At 47.4% G+C, this 8,413-nt stretch overlaps 1 protein-coding gene across 1 annotated transcript in view; it reads right to left on the minus strand.

The window, feature by feature from the left end:
* CREB5 (cAMP responsive element binding protein 5) overlaps positions 1 to 3,561 on the minus strand; it is a 430,941-nt gene extending 427,380 nt beyond the window's left edge. Inside the window, exon 1 of the mRNA XM_043872729.1 lies at positions 3,435 to 3,561. The gene's annotated coding sequence lies outside the window, so the exon portion shown is untranslated. The remainder of the gene's footprint in view (positions 1 to 3,434) is intronic.
* Positions 3,562 to 8,413: the final 4,852 nt, after the last annotated feature.

Raw genomic sequence — 8,413 nt, forward strand, 5'->3', positions numbered from 1 at the left:
AGATTAGGAAGAAAATTAAGCTTTAAGTATTTGCTTCAGTAATTCAGACCACAACACTGAGAAACCAGCTCTTAGTAAAAGAAAAAAAAGAAAAAAAAAAGAACAGGTCTGGTATTTTACAATCACTTCTGCAATCCACAGGTACCTCCTGGACTCCCGTACCTCCTCTCCTTTCTGGTTCTAAGTTTCTTTTAGTAATGAGACTAATTTTTCCAGAAGCCTTGAACTCCCCAGATTTAACTGACATGGAAAATGTGACTAAAAACTTGTAGAACTGTCTAGCCTCCAACCCTACACAGAATCAACTTTGTTGTAAGTGTTGAAGAACACTTCGCAAGCAGCTACTTGCTCCTTTAGACTCCTGCACGACACAGCACAGAAGACCAAATAACACTGCGCCATCTAGTTAGCAAGCTGCACTCTCCATTCTAAAAGGGGGGACACCTTCAAACTCTGGGACTTAAGGACTTGTCAGGGTTCAGCTGCTCTAAAGGTCCAATTGTTTATTTAAATAAAAAAAAAATATCGCTACTGAGATAATCCACATCTAGTGGATATGGGAAAATTTAGGTTATAATGGCACTACAAACTTTTACATCTAACTTTGATTTACAAGATAAAAGCAAGTTTTAAATTAAAAGGGCTTTCTGTTAATAGAGCTTATTATTCTGAAGACGGGGAATGATTTTCTTCGAAAGTTGTCCCTGGGTGCATGCCTATTATCTGTGCTTTTCCCCTTCCACTAATGAGCATTTATCTAAAGAGCCTGTTAATCCTCTGATGTGTGCTTCTGGTCAGAGGTAACAGTTTGAATAAAACCACTAATCACTGATCACTAAATCACTGATCATTAATCACACTCTCCAGTGCTGGTGACCTGGGCCATTTTCCCCTTTAGGTCTACGTATGCATCACAAACAAGAAGTTTTCACATTTCAGATGCACATGTATTGTGTGTGGGGTCATACTATTTCATCTCTAGATGTGAATAAATAATAAATACTGCCACAAACTTGGGGAATGATGTCAATTAGACCCCAGACATGAGTTTCACAAATGCCTACTCTACAGCATGGCTTTCACTCTGAAGAAAGTAGATCTGATTATAACAAAACATGTGTTCTTCAAGAAATTCCCACATACTCAGAATATAAATTTTCCTTTATTTAGCTTTCACCAGTTTCAAATCAGAGAGCACTCAGCTCTTCTGCACCCCCTCTATTCAAAAGCCTGTTAAGAAATCTTTTATTTAATTTCTGCTACACACTGCAGCCCCACCCCCACCCCCCCACCCGGAGTTCTTTTTACTTTTATCCCTTTAACATGTCATATACAGTATTTTTATTCAACTGCCAGATATGGGGATTCTGACTCAATTCAATGACTTACGTATTTAACTTTCTGTTTAAATACAGAAAGTTAATGTTAAGAGAAAAAAAGTTAACACACGCACCACTTTATTGTAAGATATTTTGCTTTCAATGACTTACATTCCCTCACTTTGGAAATGAAACGTTTAATCTCGAGCCTTCCAGCTAAATTTGATTTAGTCAGCATCCTCAGCCTTCCCTCTTCGGATAACCGTCTGAGGAAGGCGCTGTGTAAAGTTAAGTACTTTGCTTGCAGGGAGTGTGTTGTTTTCCTAAGTCACCACAGGGACAAAGTACTATCACAGTGTCTCTGAACATTTCCTGAGACGCCTTTTCTATCAGAGTTGAGCAGTTTGCCCTGGAGAAGAGGGTTCACTGGTGCCTTTCTTAAATAATAGAGAAGAGCAGATTGTGTGTGCGTCCATCAGGTACTGCGCTCCCTCAGCCACCAGAAGCTCTTACCCACACTCCAGGGACTGTGATCGCCCCAGGGAAAGCAGTCAAAGGCGGAGGCGGGGCCAGAGTGATAACGGTGTGGGCGGTAGAGCGGGTGGAGAAAGAGGGATCCGGGAGGAGAGGGCAATAACGATGCCCAGGGAATCGGCGATTGTACGAGTATGTTGGGGGTTGGAGATGGAAAGCCTTGCCTTGTCAGCACTTCTAAGGCCCCCAACCCTTGAGTATCTGAAGCTGTTAATCAAACACTTATTGGTCTGCAGAATGACGTAATGGACCTGTATCCAGCCTTTATTCCTTGACACATGTCAGAGAAGGAGGGAAAAATAAAAATCAAACACTCTGTAGACTCTGACAACGAAATATACAAGTAGCCCACTTCAGTTCCCGGCCTTGAACAAGTCTCAAGTGGGGGCGGCACTTGTTCAGGGAAAGTTGGGGTGGACAAGATCTTTATCTACCAGATACTCACCCCCTCCCCACCCCCGAAATAAATCTATGGCAAAGGAAAAACGGGATGCAGCCGCCAGGAGAAAACATCTCCTTGGTTCCTTCGTGAGTCTTGCCCCTCTAAGAACGTCCTGAAAAGTTTTGAGCTATTCCGTGGAGAATCTGGTGGAGAGGAAGGCTCCGCCGCCGTGTCCTGAGAACTGCAGCCTCGACGAAGGCGGGAGCTGTCATTTGGGGCAGCGGTGGGGAAGAGGTAATGATGCCAGCGAAAACCGGACGGAGGCAAGAGGCGGCTGCAGGAGTGAAGACGAGGAGAGCCTCGCCACTGTCGAGCCTTCCACGCCTGCAGTGAAAGCCAAGTGCCCTCCGAGGGCGATGCCCCCTCATTCCCTGGCGCGCGCGCCCACCACCTGCGGTGGGCAGCCCTGCAAGAGGTGGCAGCAGCAGGCTTGGGGCCCGGGAGGGAGCTAGCCCCCAGTGCGCCCGCCCGTCCGCCCCCTAGGTGACCCGGCGTCCTCGCCGCGCCCGCTGGAAGTTTGCAAACTTTCTCCGGGGGTTCCGCCGCATCACCGGGAAGTTGGGGACGCGGGGGGGAGGTTCCTGTCTCGCCGTCTCCGCTGCTGCCGCCTCTGCCGCCGCTTGACCGCACTTCTGGAGGGTTCCGCACCTTGCCAGGTCTCTGGAGGCAAACACACACCCCCGATTCATAACTGTTCCCCGTGTCAGGGAAACACACGCGCGCTCCTACACACGCACGCACGCTGGGGCGGACACGGCGCTCGCTCCACGTTAGCATCCCTCCAGTCGCACGGCGCGGCGGCCACCAAGACGCGCTCCGGGACGGACACGGCGTGGGGTCTCTGGGGTAGCCTCAGGACACGGCCGATTCCACAGTCCACCAGTATTTGGGGCCTGACTTCCCTCTGGTCCGTCAAAGTGTTTACAAACACAGATCATCCTCCAAAAAGAAAATGCATCGCATCTTCCCTACTCCTTGCCCTGCGACCTGCCCACTGGACCAAGTAACCTCGCGGCTGCTGCCGAGAACCAACCCCTGCAAACAAGTACGCTCCCGAGACGGCTCCCGCGGCAAGTGCAACAAAAGTGACTAAATGCAAAAGCCCCAGAAGTGGCCTAGCCGTATTTTTAGGAACTTACCAAACAAGTGTGGAGAAGGCAAGAGCGGAGCCCGGGTGAAGGGACCACGTTGGACTGAGCAAAGATTACAATACATTCTATTTAGAGTGCATTACATCACCCCCCCGGTGACGTCACGTGGGATTCCTGAACTTCTAAATCATTGCGGTCCGTGGGGGGAGGGAGGAAGGGAGGGGCGGGGCCGTCGCGCCGAGGGGGCGGGCTCCGCCCCGGCCCCGCCCCATCCCCGCCCCACGAGCGGACCCCGGTGCACCCGCGGGGAATCGGCGGCGGCAGCGGCGACCGCGCAAGCAACAGCTTGCAGAGCCCAGCGCCGTGTGCCACGGCTCCCTGACATGAGTGGTGTGAGTCAGCTTGGAAACAATCCTCATGGTTTCAGACAGGACCACGGAGGAGGCAGGGACCTAGGCTCTCCCGTGAGTAGGGTCTGGTAGCATTTAAAAGGTGTGGGGATGGGGCGAGGTGGGGAGGGGTGCCAAAGAGTGCAGGGAAGACTTTCTCCAAACAGAAATGCGGGACGCTCCCCCTTCCCCCACCAGCAGATGTCCAGCTCCGTTTTGCTGCGACAGTCGTGACCTCATTACAGTGTTCCCTGCATCCTGGCTTCTCAGAGCACTCACTGGACACCCCCTTTCACCTCCCGCCCCCGCCCCTCTCCAGCTCACTTCCAAGGGAATAACTTCTTTATTGTGCACACTCATGTGGAATACACTGCCCCCACCCTTTCCAAGACCCCTGCTTCTCGAGTCTGAGAGCTGGAAAAAGAGTTGCTCCTGGAAGGGAAAGGTGTATCACGGCTAGAGCCAAGTGATGAGCCTGATTTAGACTCAGCGTCAGAGCCGGAAGGGCCATTGGCGATCACTTCCAGAGCCTCGTCTGTAACTCGCCCAAGCTCCCGGCTGACAAGTGGTAGGGTAGGAGCCCCTGGTCTGCAGCGTCTTCCTCACAGCTCCGTGAGAGAAGGAGCCTGAAGCTTTCAGCATCAGCCGAGACACCGTCACCATCACTATCCTCGGCTGGACTTCCTTTCAGATGTTCTCTCAGTGAGCCGGACTCAAAGGGAAGGCATAGAGTAATTTCCAGCGGATCTTAGCCATCCCAGACCACCACTGTCATCCCTGCAGCAGCTCACGCTGTACAAAGCTTTCACACCCACGTGGAACTCTCTTGATTCTCACAACAACCAGCACAAGGAGGGCAGGCGTTATCATTATCCCCATTTTATAGGTGAGCTAAGGCAAACTCCAGAAGGTTAGGGAGCTGGCCTGAAGCTGCTTGAGTAAGTGGTGGCACTGGCCCCACCCCAACCCCTGTTTTCAAACCTCAGATCCCAACTGGGCTCTTTCTAGAGCCAAGGCTGTTTTCCCTTATCACGGGTTATTGGTGGTTAGAGCCTTTGCTAAGGATTGGAGCTTTGCTTAGGAACAATTTAGCCCCCATTAACAAACAATTGAGCTTCCCTGGTGGCTCAGAGGTAAAGAGTCTGCCTGCAATGTGGGAGACCCAGGTTCAATCCCTGGATTGGGAAGATCTCCTGGAGAAGGAAATGGCAACCCACTCCAGTTTTCTTGCCTGGAAAATCCCATGAATGAAAGAGCCTGGAGAGCGAAAGAAATGAATGAAAGAGTCCATGGGGTCACAAAGAGTCGGACAGGACTGAGTAACTAACACACACACAACAAACAATAATCATTCCTGACATTTATGTAACATCTGACATTTATATAGCACCTCTCATCCCAATGCATCACAACCATGACTGTGGAGTTTGCGAGAGAATCGTGACTGGACTGGCTAGAAATTGTAATGCTTTGCCTGGATTGTCACATACTTCTGAACTGGTTTTGATACACTAAATGGAAGAACTTTGTGTTTCCTCTCTGGTTTTAAGTGTTTAACTCTCTTCCCTTTAGTGTTTCTTGAGACCACAGGGACTGCTGACTTTGTTTCTCACAGCCTTATTCAGAACTCTTAACTGAGTTTCCTATTTGCTGTCTTCCACATGTGGCCCTAAAGGAATTGCAAAAGAAAGGCTCCAGTCCTAACTTGAATCTTAACCAATAAAACTTTAAATATGACAGCTCAATTACTTGGGTTGACAGAAGGAAGAAACAGCCACCTTGCCCACATTCCCACTCAATTATCAGGACATCCTTTACCAGTAAAGCAGGTATCTACCTCCTCTCTCAAAAGAAAAGGCGTGAGCCAGATCAGGAGCAAACTTGAGGCAGGAAAGGGATGCAGCTTGACAAAGCAGTACTAAGTCTGAGAGCTCATCTTTTTTCCCAGCTAATAGGTGTGGATCAAAGGTACATGATGGAGAATTGAATAAGCAAAGCTGAGATGATAACCAAAATATTTAAAAACTTGTAAGTAATTAATCATCATCTAAATTTAAAACATTTACTTCCCAGTATTCTCTAAACAGTATTCTCTAATCAGAAGCATATTATGTGAGTTTTAAGCAGGTATTTCATCAGTTTCTAATACTATTTAAATCAGTTGTCAGTCTTTAAAAATTGTTGCTGATCCTTTGTTTAATATGCTGTTACCAGGTAAACAATGCCTGCCCCCCTCCAAGCCATGGTTGACATAGAAATACACATGGAACTTTTCCAATGCTCTCTCCAATAACTTAATAATCATTAGGTTAATTGGAATTTCAATGGGCAGATAATTTCTCCACATCAGCAATATTGTTCATGGTGCTGACTCATATCTCTGCTTCTGCTGAACTGATAGCAATTTCACTCACAATATTTCTAAGCCATTGCATTGCAGTTTTCTATATATTATAGATCTCTGTGACCAAGTAAGTCACACACACACACACAATTATTTTTAATGTAAACTGAAGAAGAGAAGTAGTGTTTATAAGTGTGGACTCTAATGTCAGGCTGGCAGAGTTCAGATTGTGGCTCTGCTACTTGAACTTTAATCTTTGGGTCTTAGTTTCCTCATCCATGTAATGGGACTGGTGGTGATAATTATAATAACTCAAATGAGTTAAGAATTGTGTTTGGCACAGGACAAATACTACATAAATATTCGCCCTCATTTTTATTAGCAAAAATAATGCCACTAATGCCATGACAGGAAGATATTCAGTGATTTTGGCAAACTTGACCAAACAAGTGAAAGGACACCCTGTCTCCCCATACTTTTCCCAGCCCCACATTAACCCCTGCACCCACCATCTATACCAAGCAGGCTCTCCTGTGTCAAAGCATGCCAACAGAGCCCTTGTGTTTATGGACTCAAATTTCTACACGCCTTGTGCTCACCCTATCTCTTTCAGGATCTATCAGAGCCACAGTCCCATGGAGGCTGCAGTTCCCAGAAGCAGCCATGCAAGAGCATCTCTAGGGGTCCCTCCACTGGTGACAGCCATAACCTGTGGCAATCTCCTGCTGGGGTGCCACCACCACCTTCAAGAATGCCACTTCACCTGCTAGGACTCTACCCATTATGGCCTAGGAGATATGTGGAGACAAGGACCCTTACACTAGAGTCAAGGTAAATTGGCTGAGGTACTACCCACCCAGGGTCCTCCCCCACAACCTCCAAGGGTAGGGGCATAGGCAGGGCACAGTTCTGCCCATAAGGCACCACATCCCCACATTCACTGAACCTATGAAAAGCTGGCTCGGCACCTACACTGACCAATGAGAATAGAGGAGATGCCTGTTAGACCACAGGTTAACCCTTTAGTTGCTGGATCACAGGGCAGTTCAAGAATGAGGCCTGGGCAGCTGGGTCAGTGGGGGTAGCACAGAGGTCAGAGCAGTGGGTATTTACTAGCCTTCCTCAGGGATCAATGCAAAGAAATAGAGGAAAACAATAGAATGGGAAAGACTAGAGATCTCTTCAAGAAAATTAGAGATACCAAGGGAACATTTCATGCAAAGATGGGCTCAATAAAGGACAGAAATGATAGGGACCTAACAGAAGCAGAAGATATTAAGAAGAGGTGGCAAGAATACACAGAAGAATTGTACAAAAAAAAGATGTGCACAACCCAGATAATCACAATGGTGTGTGTGATCACTCACCTAGAGCCAGACATTCTGGAATGTGAAGTTAAGTGGGCCTTAGGAAGCATCACTACAAACAAAGCTAGTGGAGGTGATGGAATTCCAGTTGAGCTATTTGAAATCCTCAAAGATGATGCTGTGAAAGTGCTGCACTCAACATGCCAGCAAATTTGGAAAACTCAGCAGTGGCCACAGGACTGGAGAAGGTCAGTTTTCATTCTAGTCCCAAAGAAAGGCAATGCCAAAGAATGCTCAGACTACTGCACAATTGCACTCATCTCACACGCTAGTAAAGTAATGCTCAAAATTCTCCCCAAGTCAGGCTTCAGCAATACATGAACCGTGAACTTCCAGATGTTCAGGCTGGTTTTAGAAAAGGCAGAGGAACCAGAGAACAAATTGCCAACATCCACTGGATCATCAAAAAAGCAAGAGATTTCCAGAAAAACATCTATTTCTGCTTTATTGACTATGCCAAAGCCTTTGACTCTGTGGATCACAATAAACTGTAGAAAATTCTTCAAGAGATGGGAATACCAGACCACCTGACCTGCCTCTTGAGAAACCTGTATGCAGGTCAGGAAGCAACAGTTAGAACTGGGCATGGGACAACAGACTGGTTCCAAATAGGGAAAGGAGTACGTCAAGGCTGTATATTGTCACTCTGCTTATTTAACTTATACACAGAGCACATCATGAGAAATGCTGGTCTGGAAGAAGCACAAGCTGGAATCAAGATTGCCGGGAGAAATATCGATAACCTCAGATATGCAGATATGCAGATGATACCACCCTTATGGCAGAAAGTGAAGAAGAACTAAAAAGCCTCTTGATGAAAGTGAAAGAGGAGAGTGAAAAAGTTGGCTTAAAGCTCAACATTCAGAAAACTAAGATCATGGCATCTGGTCCCATCACTTCATGCAAATAGATGGGGAAACAGTGTCA

This window comes from Cervus elaphus, chromosome 18 (genome assembly GCF_910594005.1).
Source record: "Cervus elaphus chromosome 18, mCerEla1.1, whole genome shotgun sequence".
NCBI lineage: Eukaryota > Metazoa > Chordata > Mammalia > Artiodactyla > Cervidae > Cervus > Cervus elaphus.